This window comes from Macrotis lagotis, chromosome X, assembly GCF_037893015.1.
Source record: "Macrotis lagotis isolate mMagLag1 chromosome X, bilby.v1.9.chrom.fasta, whole genome shotgun sequence".
NCBI classification, from domain to species: Eukaryota; Metazoa; Chordata; class Mammalia; order Peramelemorphia; family Peramelidae; genus Macrotis; species Macrotis lagotis.
The window spans coordinates 165911941-165924817 of NC_133666.1; the positions used below are offsets into that span (position 1 = coordinate 165911941).

The window sequence follows — 12877 nt, forward strand, 5'->3', positions numbered from 1 at the left end:
ACAAATATGTTATCATAATTATTGGAAGAAGGAATTAACACCTTTGAAATTAAAGTTTTCTCAATTAGAGGGAAGCTTACCCTTAAGCAAAAGCTGACAGAAGCTAATCCTATTTCCTTTCATCTCAGTTTTTTTAGGGATGTTTTCACCTTCTTTTACCTTTGTGACATGAAGCAAAGCAGTGTAGGCAAGTTGAATTAACCTAAAACACAGGTAAATTCATCAAATCATTGACAAATGACAGGAGTGAGTCTCCTTGGGTATGAAGACTATGTAAACAAAACTTTCAGAGATCTAGTCTTTGTTGTAAAAAAGTGAAGATGCATAAAAACAAAATACAGCATCAAAAAGAGCAACAAAAGATTAAAATAAGCTTTTTTAATTTAACAAATGCCTTTTCCAATCTTTTGATCTGCAAATGTGCTAATCACCAAAGAAAAAAAAAATCTAACTTTTTTATTCTATCACTGTTTAACAAAAAGCACAGAGAAACTGTCCAAATGTTCTGGTTCCAAATACATCACTTAATGGTGTTTGCATAGAGGCTCATATGCACTGTAATTGTCCTTAAAAATAAAGATTTAAATACAATTTAATCAAGCAGAAGTATTATTTGTTAAAAATGGAAAGGAAGCCAAAGTAAATGAAAAGTTTGTACTTTGAACTATCCAAAATTTTCCTTTCCTTTCTTTGGTCAACTAGGGACAGGAAATGTAATCTTTTTTCACCATTTGTTGGGCCTCATTAACACATGCTACTTTAGTCACAGCTGCAACCAAAGAAACCTTTACTTGTCCAGAAAAGAGTCTTGCAAATCAGAAAATGAAAAGGCCAGTTATTTTGCTTAGCCTTTCCACTCCATTCAGAATTGTTTACTCCTGTCTGCTTTCAAGAATTTGGTCCGGTTCAGTTTTTTGTGTCTCAAGGGATAGAGCTGACACCCTGACCCTTGGAAGACTACCACTTACCATTATAATGTTTTCATCCTAAATTTCCCTTTCCTTTGTTTCTTCCTATTTCCTCTGTTCCAGTCCTCTTATATCATTAATACTATTAATCTAATTCAGAATATGTAAGAGTATCTTGTGTCTTTCTTCTGTCTAATTATTGCTTAGCTAAGCAATACAGTTTAAGTCATTTTACTCTTTGCTTTAGAGTGTCTTTCCATAACTTTTTTCAATATTCTTTAGTCTATATTTTTTGGAGTATTCCCTGTCCCCAAATATAAACAAATTACTAATCTGGTCTCATCAGTTTCCTTAAGTTGAAAGAATACTTGATGCCCTTAAACTCCCAAGAATATACCATGATAATTTGTGATAGAATAAGTAAGAGTTCAATCTCAGCAGGCTATGTGCATTAGCTGTGATTTGTTTTGTGTGGTTCCATGCCCCAGCATTGTTTGCCACATCTGTGTTCTCAATGGACAAAAGGCAACTTCTTCAAAACAACTTGCATACACGTAGAGGTTTCTTGAAATGCAAGAAAAAATATTAACAAAATGTTTAAGTGAGAGCTTGTAATCATTTTCACTTCAATTCACTAACTAATGGGGTTGGTAGCTTGCTCTGAATGGTTATCTCCCCAGGGAGTGGAGGTTATCAAAGAGTCTGATTAACACTTGACGGTTTAAAAATTCTACATTGTTCATTCTTTGAGGTTTAATTATGAATATTGACAAAGCTGGAAGCAGTCTACATATTGTCAGACAATGGTGGCAGAGGTGATTGCGTGGGTCTCTACCATTATCACTATTCATGTGCTATTAACTCCTTGCCTTGCCCAATCAAATATGTCTTTTCTAGCACATTTTTTTCTAGCACAATTGATTAAGCTTTGGAGGGGCAATGCCAATGAGTTGTTATGCAAAATTCAAAAAGATTTAGCTTAATGTATTTTACCATGATTTTATTTTTCCTTTTCCCCTCCTCCCACCCCTGTAGATTTCTTTTCTTTAAGCATCCACAAATTTCTTTTACACTTCTGTTTCATTTTGCCAAGTGCTCTGTAATGTGATTTAGTAGTTGGTTCATTCCTTTGGATATGTTTTCTTTCTTTTCTTGTTCACATGTATGTCTCTGAAACTGAAGTGATTCTTAATCCATTTGCTTCTTTATTTTCTCTGATCCTGGTGCCTTGGTGATGTCACATCCATCTGTGTTCAGCATCTAATTTGGTACAAGTGTCTTTTCGGTTATCTGTGGGTCACTGAAAAGGGATGTTCTTTCAATGGGTTAATTCACGGAAATGTGACATTTGTGTGCCCACAGCTTTGATAGCTAAATATACTCTGGAATTGTTTCTAAGGTACTTCTCTTCTCTCTTTTCTTCCATCAGCAGAAAATGATATTTTGCCTGGCCAAGCCAGGAGGAGTTAGGTGTCTGATTTCCTTTTTTCTTTTGACTGATGACAAAGATCAATGAATAAATATGTCCCCTTTGATAAGTGCTGCCAATTGCAGAGAGCTATCCTTAGTAAGGCTGCATTTCCAGAGTATGTTTGCTTTTGTTTTTGTTTCTTTTTCTTGCTGTGTTTTCAGTATTGATTTAATTCTATATGTTTCTCACCTTTGTCAAAACACCGTTCACTGTTCCTCGCCTTGCACAATTAAACTTTCCCTTCTGCTGCCATTGTATTTAGTCTCCCCCTTTCAAAATAATAAAGACTAGCCCTCTGCCCCTGTGTGGAATGTTCCAAGGCTTTACCCTCTACACTGTAAGTAACATGACATCTGGTGTGTATGTATAGCCATACTAACAAAGACCAAGAATAGATATAGAAAACTACTCAAATGTGTTACTACAGAAAATGAAGTCCTTTTACTTATCAGTAACTAACTGACCTTATCCTTCCTTACCCTACTAGCCCTGTTTAATGTCTCTTGTCCTTACAACATTAGTAGAATTGCTTGATATCTTTTAAGTCCTTAATTCATTAGTGGGAACTCAGACAACAGCTCTATTTTACCTGGTTCCTAGATGTCTGTAACCTCTCCATCCTATCTTTTAGTCACAGAGTTGACAAATTAGATGCAGCTATGACTTTCACTTTATCAGTTCCACCCAGGTTTTAAAATTTTCATTTAGCTATCCTGTAATAACTGAGATGGAAGTCCACATCACATTTATATACAAATGCCAAGACCCATTTATTTTTATATTATAATTTGTTTTTTCTCATCATTCAAAATAAAAAGGAGTCAGGAGTATTTTTTTCTCTTAAGTCATGCTGGCATTACCACAGTGCCCAATTAGTCCCTTGTTCCAACCAAAAATAGATATGTAACAAGAATATAGGACCAGTTTCAAAAATTCCATCAGAATTAGTGTCATCATTTTGGAGCAAATAGAAAAAGTGAGAACTGTAACAGTTTATGATATAAATGATGATAGATAACAAGAGGTAATATATGTCCCCACAAAAAAAATTATCCAGCTTTTGTTAAATGGCATTCCCATGAACTGTCAAAAGGCCATTTAAAAACAATATTCAGAATGGTGCTGCTCTTGAAGTTTTTCTACTCAATCAAAAGTTATAGAAGAGTCATATATACATAATGGGAAGCTTTTGAAATAAGACATTAATTTATTTGGAATGAGGCATTATCAATATCATTTGCTATATGCCCACTGTGCTCAAAGAAAAGTTATATAGCAGAATTAGATTATTAGTGAAATGATAAATTTAAATAAAACTAACACATTGATTAGCCTTAAACAATGTACCACATGTTAACTTAATTCCTTTCTACTTTGAGTAGGTACATACCAGTAGGAGTCTTAAAAGATTTCAATAGAGGGGAAAGCATTTTCTATAATTTACAGGAAGTCATAACTAAATTCTATTTTACCCAAATTTGATAAAAAGAATTCTTCATTGTCAATATTTATTTTCTTTTCCTTGAAAACTTTATTGTGACTTAGAGCAGTAAAAAGACCTTAGTGATCTAATCATTAACTTGTTGCCTAGTATTTTTTTTAATGATTTTTATTCAGAATCATAATTTTCTCTTTGGTCTACATGGCAAAAACAAGTAAATTGTTCTCACTTTAGCTCCTCTAATTTTTGTTACTATTCAGAACTTCATGACCAGGGATAGGTGGTATAATCTGGTAGAAACTAGTACTACTTTAAAGCATTATTTCCCAAATTAACCTAGTAAAGGAATATTTGGAGACTCAAAATATGCTTATGGAAACTATAAGTGTTGAGTGCTTAGGACAGTACCTGGCACTTAGTAGGTACTTAATAAACATTGATTGATTGATTGATCTAGAGACTTGGAGGGTGATTATAGAGTACTACTGAAATAAATTTAACTACAAATTAGAAGAAATTTGGTCCATCTTATATATTGAAAATAATGCATATAAACATTTTAAATTCACAGATATTTCATGTAGATGAAAGCAATGCTACTAACATCTCCATTTTATCATGGGACTCCATTTCATTTGACCTAAAATAGCCTTGCTCCATGGCAGATGGTTTGGTGCATACTTTTAATTAGATTAGTTGAGGTGGTCACTGGTTGTTCCAAGTCTACTAACAGTATGCCAGCAGTCTCTCTAAAGAGTGTATTTCTCAGGACATAGAAGTGCTTTTATGAAAATTTGTGACTAGCAATAGATGTCTTAAATAAAATTTGGGAAATGAAAATAAACATGGAGGTAACTCTGCCTCCTGGCAAAATGATGAACTATATATAGTTGACTTTCAGGGTTCCCTCATTCAATGCCCAACATTTAGGAAGAACTTAATAAATGTTTGTGGATTGAATGAAACCCTCTCACTATATAGGTAAGTATCTATACCTCATGCTGCTTAGGACTTCCCAATGAAGCAGGTAATATGCCAATCACCACCATTCTCTTCTTTCCATAAATTAACAGTCCTACTTGCTCAGAAGTTTTCTGCTAAGGAGAGAATGTATATGAACTAAGATTTAATAAATGATAAGAACCATGATGAATTATCTCACAGGAAAAGATCCAATTTTGAAAAGGCAGAATTCAAGACTCAGTCCTTTACACAGACACAGTTATTTACACAACTGATTCTAGTAGATAGACTAAACAACTTCCAAACTTCCTTTTGGGGCTAAATTTATGTATTTTTCCAGAGAGGGGATATTTATGATCAGGTAAATGAATGGATTAAACATAAAGTATAGTTGGTCAAAGGCAAGAAAGAATAGCACAAGAAATAAAAAATAGTTTTGATTTTTTTGCATATACTTGTGTCTGTGAAATAGCATATTTCTAATTTTTAGTAGTTTCTTGGATAATGGCATTTTTTAAAATCTCAAATATACATGTAAAAAGGGGATAGAGTAGGAGTACTAGAAATGATTATTTAAGATGGGATTAAATGATATAGCAATAACCCATTGATCCAGGGAAGGACCTTGAGGGAGGATAGACTAAAATTTAAGCCTCCTTCTGGGTGAGCATGGTCATCACATCTCAGTCTCCACTTCCTCATCTATAAACCAAAAATAATATGGTTTAGCAATCCTTACCTCCCTGAATTGTTGTGAAAATCAAGTGAGATAATTTTTGTAAAGTGCTTTGTAAGTCTAGAAGTACTCAATAAAAGCCAGCTTTGTATCTTTATGATTGGCTCATCAGAAGAAGTTTGACTTTAAAATATAGCTAACATTTGCATAGAACTTAAAAGAACCTTCTATATTATCTCATTAAATCCTCACAACAGCCCTGTAAGGTATAATGTTGTTATTATCCCCATAAAAACAAACTACTGTCATCATTGTGAATAACAAAATATACTAACACCTTTGATTTTGATTTTGTCCATTGGCATTCCGCTAATTTGATAATCATGCATAAGATTGTCTCACAGAGATGTAATATTCTTTTAGTTTTTTGTTTGTTTGTTTGTTTTGCAAGGCAATGGGGTTAAAGTGTTTTGCCCAAGGCCACACAGCTAGGTAATTAATAAATGTCTGAGGTTGGATTTGAACTCAGGTACTCCTGACTCCAGGACCAGTGCTCTATCCACTGCACCACCTAGCTGCTCCCTTTTTAGTTTTTTTTTGAGATGTAATATTCTTAATAATCATTTAGAACTTTTTTACTTTTCAAAGGTTTAAAGTAAGTCTATATATTATAGTAAACTTGGAGGCAAATTGGTTGAGAAATTACTATCATTTCTGTGAATAAATAAGAGAAACTACTTTCTTAAGAGAGTTCATACCATGATTTAAGAAACAAAAATTTAAAATTCTACAGGTAAGTAGAACTTACATTTAGTTACAAAGATCATTAAATCACTCAATTATGTGCCTTGAATGTGATGAAGAGTAAATAGTTATCTTTTTCCTCTTATTTGATAATCCAAAGAAGAATTTAGAATGCTTCTTTAAGAAGAAATAGAAATGTTTCAAATCATATTATGATTAAACCTTTTTATATTTGAATAATTTTACCTTTATCAGCTATTAATTTAGTTTAGCCAAACTTATTTTTCTTCCTGAATTGTGTGTCTATGTTTTTGTGCGTGTAGAAATGTGAGATGCAGAAATTTAGAAACTTTTCCATTTCAAATATTCATATGAGCTATTTGTATCTGACTTATGATAAAGACTTCTATAATTATATTGGTCTGTTAGTTCTGACACACTGTACATTGACTCTTACCTGGTGATGTTATTTTGGTCTCTTTGGGTATGAATAATAACAACTGAATAGATAGATAATTTTTGTTGCTGCTTTGGTAGAATCTTAAATATAGAGATGGAAGGATCTTAGAAATTTTCTAGTCCAAACAATTTATTTTCCAGAGGAGTAAATTGAAGTCCAGAGATATTTTTTTTATATTTTGTTTCTTCTCTTTGAATCATTTTATTGGGTTTTTCTATTAATTATTTCTTTACCTTTCACTAGGTCAGATAGATAATAAGTGATAAAAATGGGATTTGAATTTAGAATATTCTTTTCAATGTATGATGGTGATTCTAAGGGGAAGATATGAACCTTGTAGGTTTGAAATCATCACTTCAAGTGAAATGGGTGAAGAAGAAAGTGGCAAAAAACATGAGTGACATAAGGTGAGACAAAGGGAGCTCATGATCACATTTCCTATAAAATATGAGGGAAGACTCTCAGTTCAAAGAATGGGGGAGGTTTGAAGAATGGAAAGATTCGAAAGAAATGCTGTGGAGAGTAAGTTGAAAGGGAGGTTAGAGTAAGATTGCTTAGCAGCAGTGAGGGCCTCATTGGGGTTATGTAACATCTGAAATGGACTAGTCATTGATACTCCATCACTGGACAGCTCCCCATAGTTGCTATTGTTTACTGAATTTAGCTGTGGACACTTAAATAACTAATCAAAATATAATTGTTTAATTTGATTAAAATGAAGTAATTCCTTGAATTAATCAGAGATAAATTAAAAGTGTACAGACATCGATATACTCTTAAAATTTGTAATACTCTATGTCTATACTATATAAATACTATATAAAGCTATTAAAGTTTGAGGTTAATTAATTTAAAGTTTTAATGGCTAAAAAATTGTAGCAGATTTTTGAGATCTCCTGTGTAATGATAATAACAACCTAGAATCAGTGTTATCTTTCTAAAAAAATACAATTTCATAACCAAGTTAGGGATATTATCCAAATTAAGCCTCTAGCAGACTGTAATTCTAACTGGGGTTTCTCTGTCATTCAGATTATCATTGGTTATAGTGAATGTACTAGACAGATGTCTTTTTACTTTGTAAAGTCTTAAGCCTTCCCAGGGCAGCATCTCCGCCCCAAGTAAAAAAAAAAAAAAAAAAAAACAGGGATAAGCCTGAGATTGAGCAGAAAAAGAAGAAAGAAATGGGGTTTGGAATGAAAGGAGATTACAGAAGAAAAGATAACATCATCATTCACTTTTATATTATTAATGTGCCCTTGTCAAAGAAAAATAAAAAGGAATGTCTAATTCAAGTTCATGGCTTTTCTCAGAAGAAATGAGAGAACACTGTACCAAGGCATGTACCAGGGCTCTTAAATAAATTATTTAGTAGTTTTAATGTATACATCTGTGTTAGAAGGGAAGGGGAAAATTGAAAAGACCCATGTGGGTGACTCTAATTGTTCTTTTCAGTCATGCAGGCATGGTCATATATTTAGTCTAATTAATTATGTATTTTCCTGATAACTTGCTGAATATATCTAAGATCTTGATGAGATTATCATGGAAAGGCTAGGGGGAAAAAGTCAAATGTCAGCTATGTTGAAAGCTAATTTCTTCTTTCTGCCTGCCTCTGACTGCACACAAATATTTGATCATCTTCACCATAGACAGCACCTGACCTTTTTTGTCTCCCATTAAAACTTTTATTCCAAATAGAAAAGGATTCTTAAAGCTATTATTATATACTCAGTTTTTAAAATAATTAAAATTTCTAATTCAAAATTATCTTCTTGAGGGGTAAAAGAACCATTCAAGTTTCAGAAAAGTTCTAGATTATTATAATTTTAAATTACCTTTTCAATTCTTATCTATTCTCCTTGACTTATGAATATTTCTGTCTCCCTCTTTTCTTCTCTTCTCTCTTTTCCTCCTCCCTTTCCCATTTTTACTCTTCTTCATCATCTTTTACCCAAGGCATCCTTGAAGTCTGAATTAGCACTTTGTAAGTTCTACACATTAAATATTAGACCCAATCTTATTAATGGAATATCTGTAATATTTAATACCTTGTATTCTAGTACAACTTCATCCTGTTATATTATTTGCTTTTAACTAAAACTTAGAGAAATCATTTATTGTTTATTAGTTATAAATATTGATGCAAATATAATCTAAAGTCTACATATCATGGTTTTTAGTTAAACACCAGTTAGTTTGAGAGTTTAAAACTACTGGTAAACTTGGCATTCTGCAAATATTAAAGACTGATTACAGTATGTAAAGGCAAGAATTGAAATCATTAATTCTGAGGAAAGAGTAAGTCATGAGAGATTTTTTTGAGTTTAGCATCTCTTTTATTCAGCTTGTACATACTTGAGAGTATAGACGGTGCCCAGAATACACACTACTAATCAGAAATAGAGAAATAAGAGAAAGGAAAGAGAAAGGGATGAGGGAGAATAGAGAAAGAGAGACAAAGGCAAAAAGAATATTCTGTGATCTCATAGAAATACTTGGGGATGCATTGGAGAAACAAGAAATACAGAAGTAACTGCCGAGTATATTTTTCACTCATTCATCTATTCTAAAAGCCATAAAGTATCTATATTCACATTAAGTTTTATAATTTTCACCACCTAACTGAAGAAACAGACAAAAGTAAACTTCAATCAATTTGAAATGCATCTTAGAAAACTATTTCATAAGTTGCTGGGCACATTAGCCATTTCAGAAGCCCAATTAGAGGTAATAGAATAGTCTGTCATCATTTAACATAAATTAAGCCCCTTCAATCAATCAACCATCAAGAATTTTTGAAATTCTTTTTATGTGCCAGACAATGAGTTAGTTTCTAGGAATAACAAAGAAAAGCCTAAAAAATCCCTGCCTTGAAGGAACTTATATTCTAATGAGGACAACAATATGTAAACAAGATAGACATATAAACAAAATACATAAACAATAGCTACAAGATAACCTTTAAAAAGGGAAAGACACTACTATAACTATTCTAGCTGCCACTCCTGTAGAGATTAATGGAAGACTTTCCCATTATCTCTTAAATCTAGAGTCTTCCCTTCATTAATTATTCCCTATTTATCTTATATATGTTATTTATATGTATTTGTTTTTCTCCTCCTTTAAATTGTGAGTACCTTGAAGTCAGAAAATGCCTTTTCTTCTTTTTGAATCCCCCATTGCTTGGTATAGCACCTGGCTCATGATAGGAGCTTAATAGATGCTTATTAACTGGGGACTAAGGAACATTTTAATTATTCTGTCCTACCTAGTTTTTAATTTCTTGTTCTAAAAATTAGTCTTTATCTTATATTTATTCATTTGAAATTACATTTTCTTACAAAAGTAAAGCAGAAATTACAAACCATACTTGAAATAATTGAGGCTGAGAATAAACATTGATGACATTTTATTAGTTAAGGAAAATAGTGTTAAGAATTATGAAGAAACTGCCTCATTCCTATCATTTCAGACATTTCAAAGCATGTAACTTCTAGTTATGGTCTCATTCCACATTCCTGAATTTTTCAATTCTCCTTCCTCCTTTATTATGCTTTTCAACAGGGATGGATAGACATTCTTGGCAACCAATATTTCTTAATATTATAGACTGGGGTTCTCTTTTAGGGGGCCTACTTTAATAATGGAATTGGTGATATCAATGGTGAAATCAATTTCTATGTCTATACAGTATTCTATCCTTGATGGACAGCCTCCTTTAAGCAGTGCAAACCTAAGAAATGTATGAAAAACCACAAAACCAAATACCTGTCAAGTCTGATAGTCACAAAGAAGTACAAAAAATATTTATTATCCTATGCCAAAGACACTTTGACATCAGTTCTAGGATCTAGAAAATCAAACTGGCTTTATTATAGATATATAAAATTTAGAGCAATACATATATATATATGTATATATGTATATGTATATATATTTAGAGCAACATATATATATATATATTATAATTAAAACCCCTAATTTCTTTTGTTGTAAGTTATGAGGAATTAAGGGTCTGTTACTATTATTAAAATCAAATATAAATTCCCAAGTATTTTTACTGCAATTAAGGCAGGCAGTGTGATATATAAAATAGATAGCTAACCTCAGAGTCAGGAAGACCAGGGTTCAAGCCCCTTCTGTAACATACTGATTGTGTGACCTTGGGCAAATAATTTGACTTTTCAGTGTCCCAAGAAATACTCTTCATTATGATGAAGTAGCATGATACAATGAAGCATGCAAGATTGGGGCTCAAAGGTACTTTTCAAGTGGCTGACCTTTTATTTAATATCATTATCCAAAATTGTTCTTTGTTTTAAATCCTTTTTTCCCCATGATGGCTAAAATCCATTTTCACACAATTGTACAGAGAAAACATTTGTTAGTAGATAAGAGAGCTGACCTCCAAATCAGAAAGACCTGAATTCTAATAGATAGATAGATAGATAGATAGATAGATAGATAGATAGATAGATAGATTGTGTGATCCCAGGCAAACATTCAACTTCTTGGTGCTCTCTATGAAAATCTCTTTACCAACCTGCATTAGTAGCACCAAGATAACACAATTAAAGAATCTATCAGAAAATTTAGCAACAAAATCACAGGTTTAGTCATTCTTTCTCATACCTGTAATAATATCCTAGAACTTTACTATGTAATATGACCCATTAAAGCGTAACATTCATTATACATGAGATAACGTGTAAGAACAAATGAGATATTTATAAGGGGCTTAGCACATAGTAGGTGTGATATAAATGCTAGTTGCTATTATTACCAGTGCCCAATAGGGACTCATATTCAAAGCAATTAAGTTGCCAGAAATTTCCCAAAATCTCATTAGAGTATTCTTGTACTATGGACCCCAAAGGTATTATTATATAGGAAAACTAACTAACAACATTACAGTTGCTTCAAAAAAAAAGTTCATTTTACTGGAGCTTGTTTTTTTCCCCATGATTTTATAGAGAAAAAAAATACAGCACTGAAAATAAGCCAGACAAAGAATTAGCTGGATTTTATAATTTTCTAAGTAAACCAATTTCCTGATCCTATAGTTTTAACTCCATATGAAGCCTCAAAGGAAGAAGATGAGACCAGGAAGTTGGAAATTAGAAATGCTTTGTCTGGTTTCAGAATCATTGGGTTTCTAGACTCATTTATGGTAAAATATCAAAGAAAAGAAAAAATAAACATGAATACTCTTCCAAAGCTGTACAAATAAGAAATAATCATTCCCAATAGTAGATCTTTTATGAACAGAGCTCTAACAAATGAAATCACTCCTACTAACCAACCTGACAGTCTATTGCACGTTTTGTACAATCATACAATGACTTAGAACAAGGGCAAGTCACTTCATATCTCTGGGTATCCTTACTTCTCTTCAAAGTATTTAAGCTTTAGTAGCATAAAGCTAGGTGGCACATTGGATAGAACACTGGGCTTAGAATCAGGAAAACTCATTTTTTTTAGATCAAACCCAACCTCCAACACTTATCAGCTATGTGACTCTATCAAGTTACTTAACCCTATTTACCTCAATTTCCTCATCTGTCAAATGAACTGGAGAAAGAAATAGTATTTTTGCCAAAAAAAATTCCAAATGGACTCACATAGAGTCAGACACAACTGAAATGACTCAATAATAAAATATTAAAAGCTTACATTTCTATGACATGTTAAGATTTCCCCACAACAACCCCATGAGGTAGAACATGTAAGAATTAATGCCATTTTGCAGTTGGCATTCAGAGAGGAAAAATTGACCTGGTAGTGGTCACAGAATTAATATGGGTGAAAGTCATATTTAAATCTAGATCTACTGATTTCCAGGGTAGAGTTATGGGTGTGTGTGTGTTGGTATGTTTTCCCCTCACTACACCAGAGGGACCACTAAGCCAACTCTATTATTCCATGATTCTGTGATTGAGCTGAGGATAGAGAGGAAGGAACAACCGTGGCAAAAATCAATGGGAAAAAAACTAAAGATATGTGGTGGGAAAAACAAATCTATAAGAGGAACATGATAACTATCTTAAGGTAGGTAAAGGATTATCAGGTAGAGGTGGAAGGGATTTGACCTGTTCTTTGTGGTCCCAAAGAACAAAATGTAGATCCATGAGTAGAAGTTAAAGAAGTTAATTTTGATTCAATATATTAGAAATTAGAAATGTTTAAAAATAAAACAAATGGCTTTGGAAAG

At 32.5% G+C, this 12877-nt stretch overlaps 1 protein-coding gene across 5 annotated transcripts in view; it reads left to right on the forward strand.

The window, feature by feature from the left end:
- SEMA6A (semaphorin 6A) overlaps positions 1–12877 on the forward strand; it is a 176444-nt gene that overhangs the window by 144799 nt on the left and 18768 nt on the right. The window lies entirely within an intron of this gene.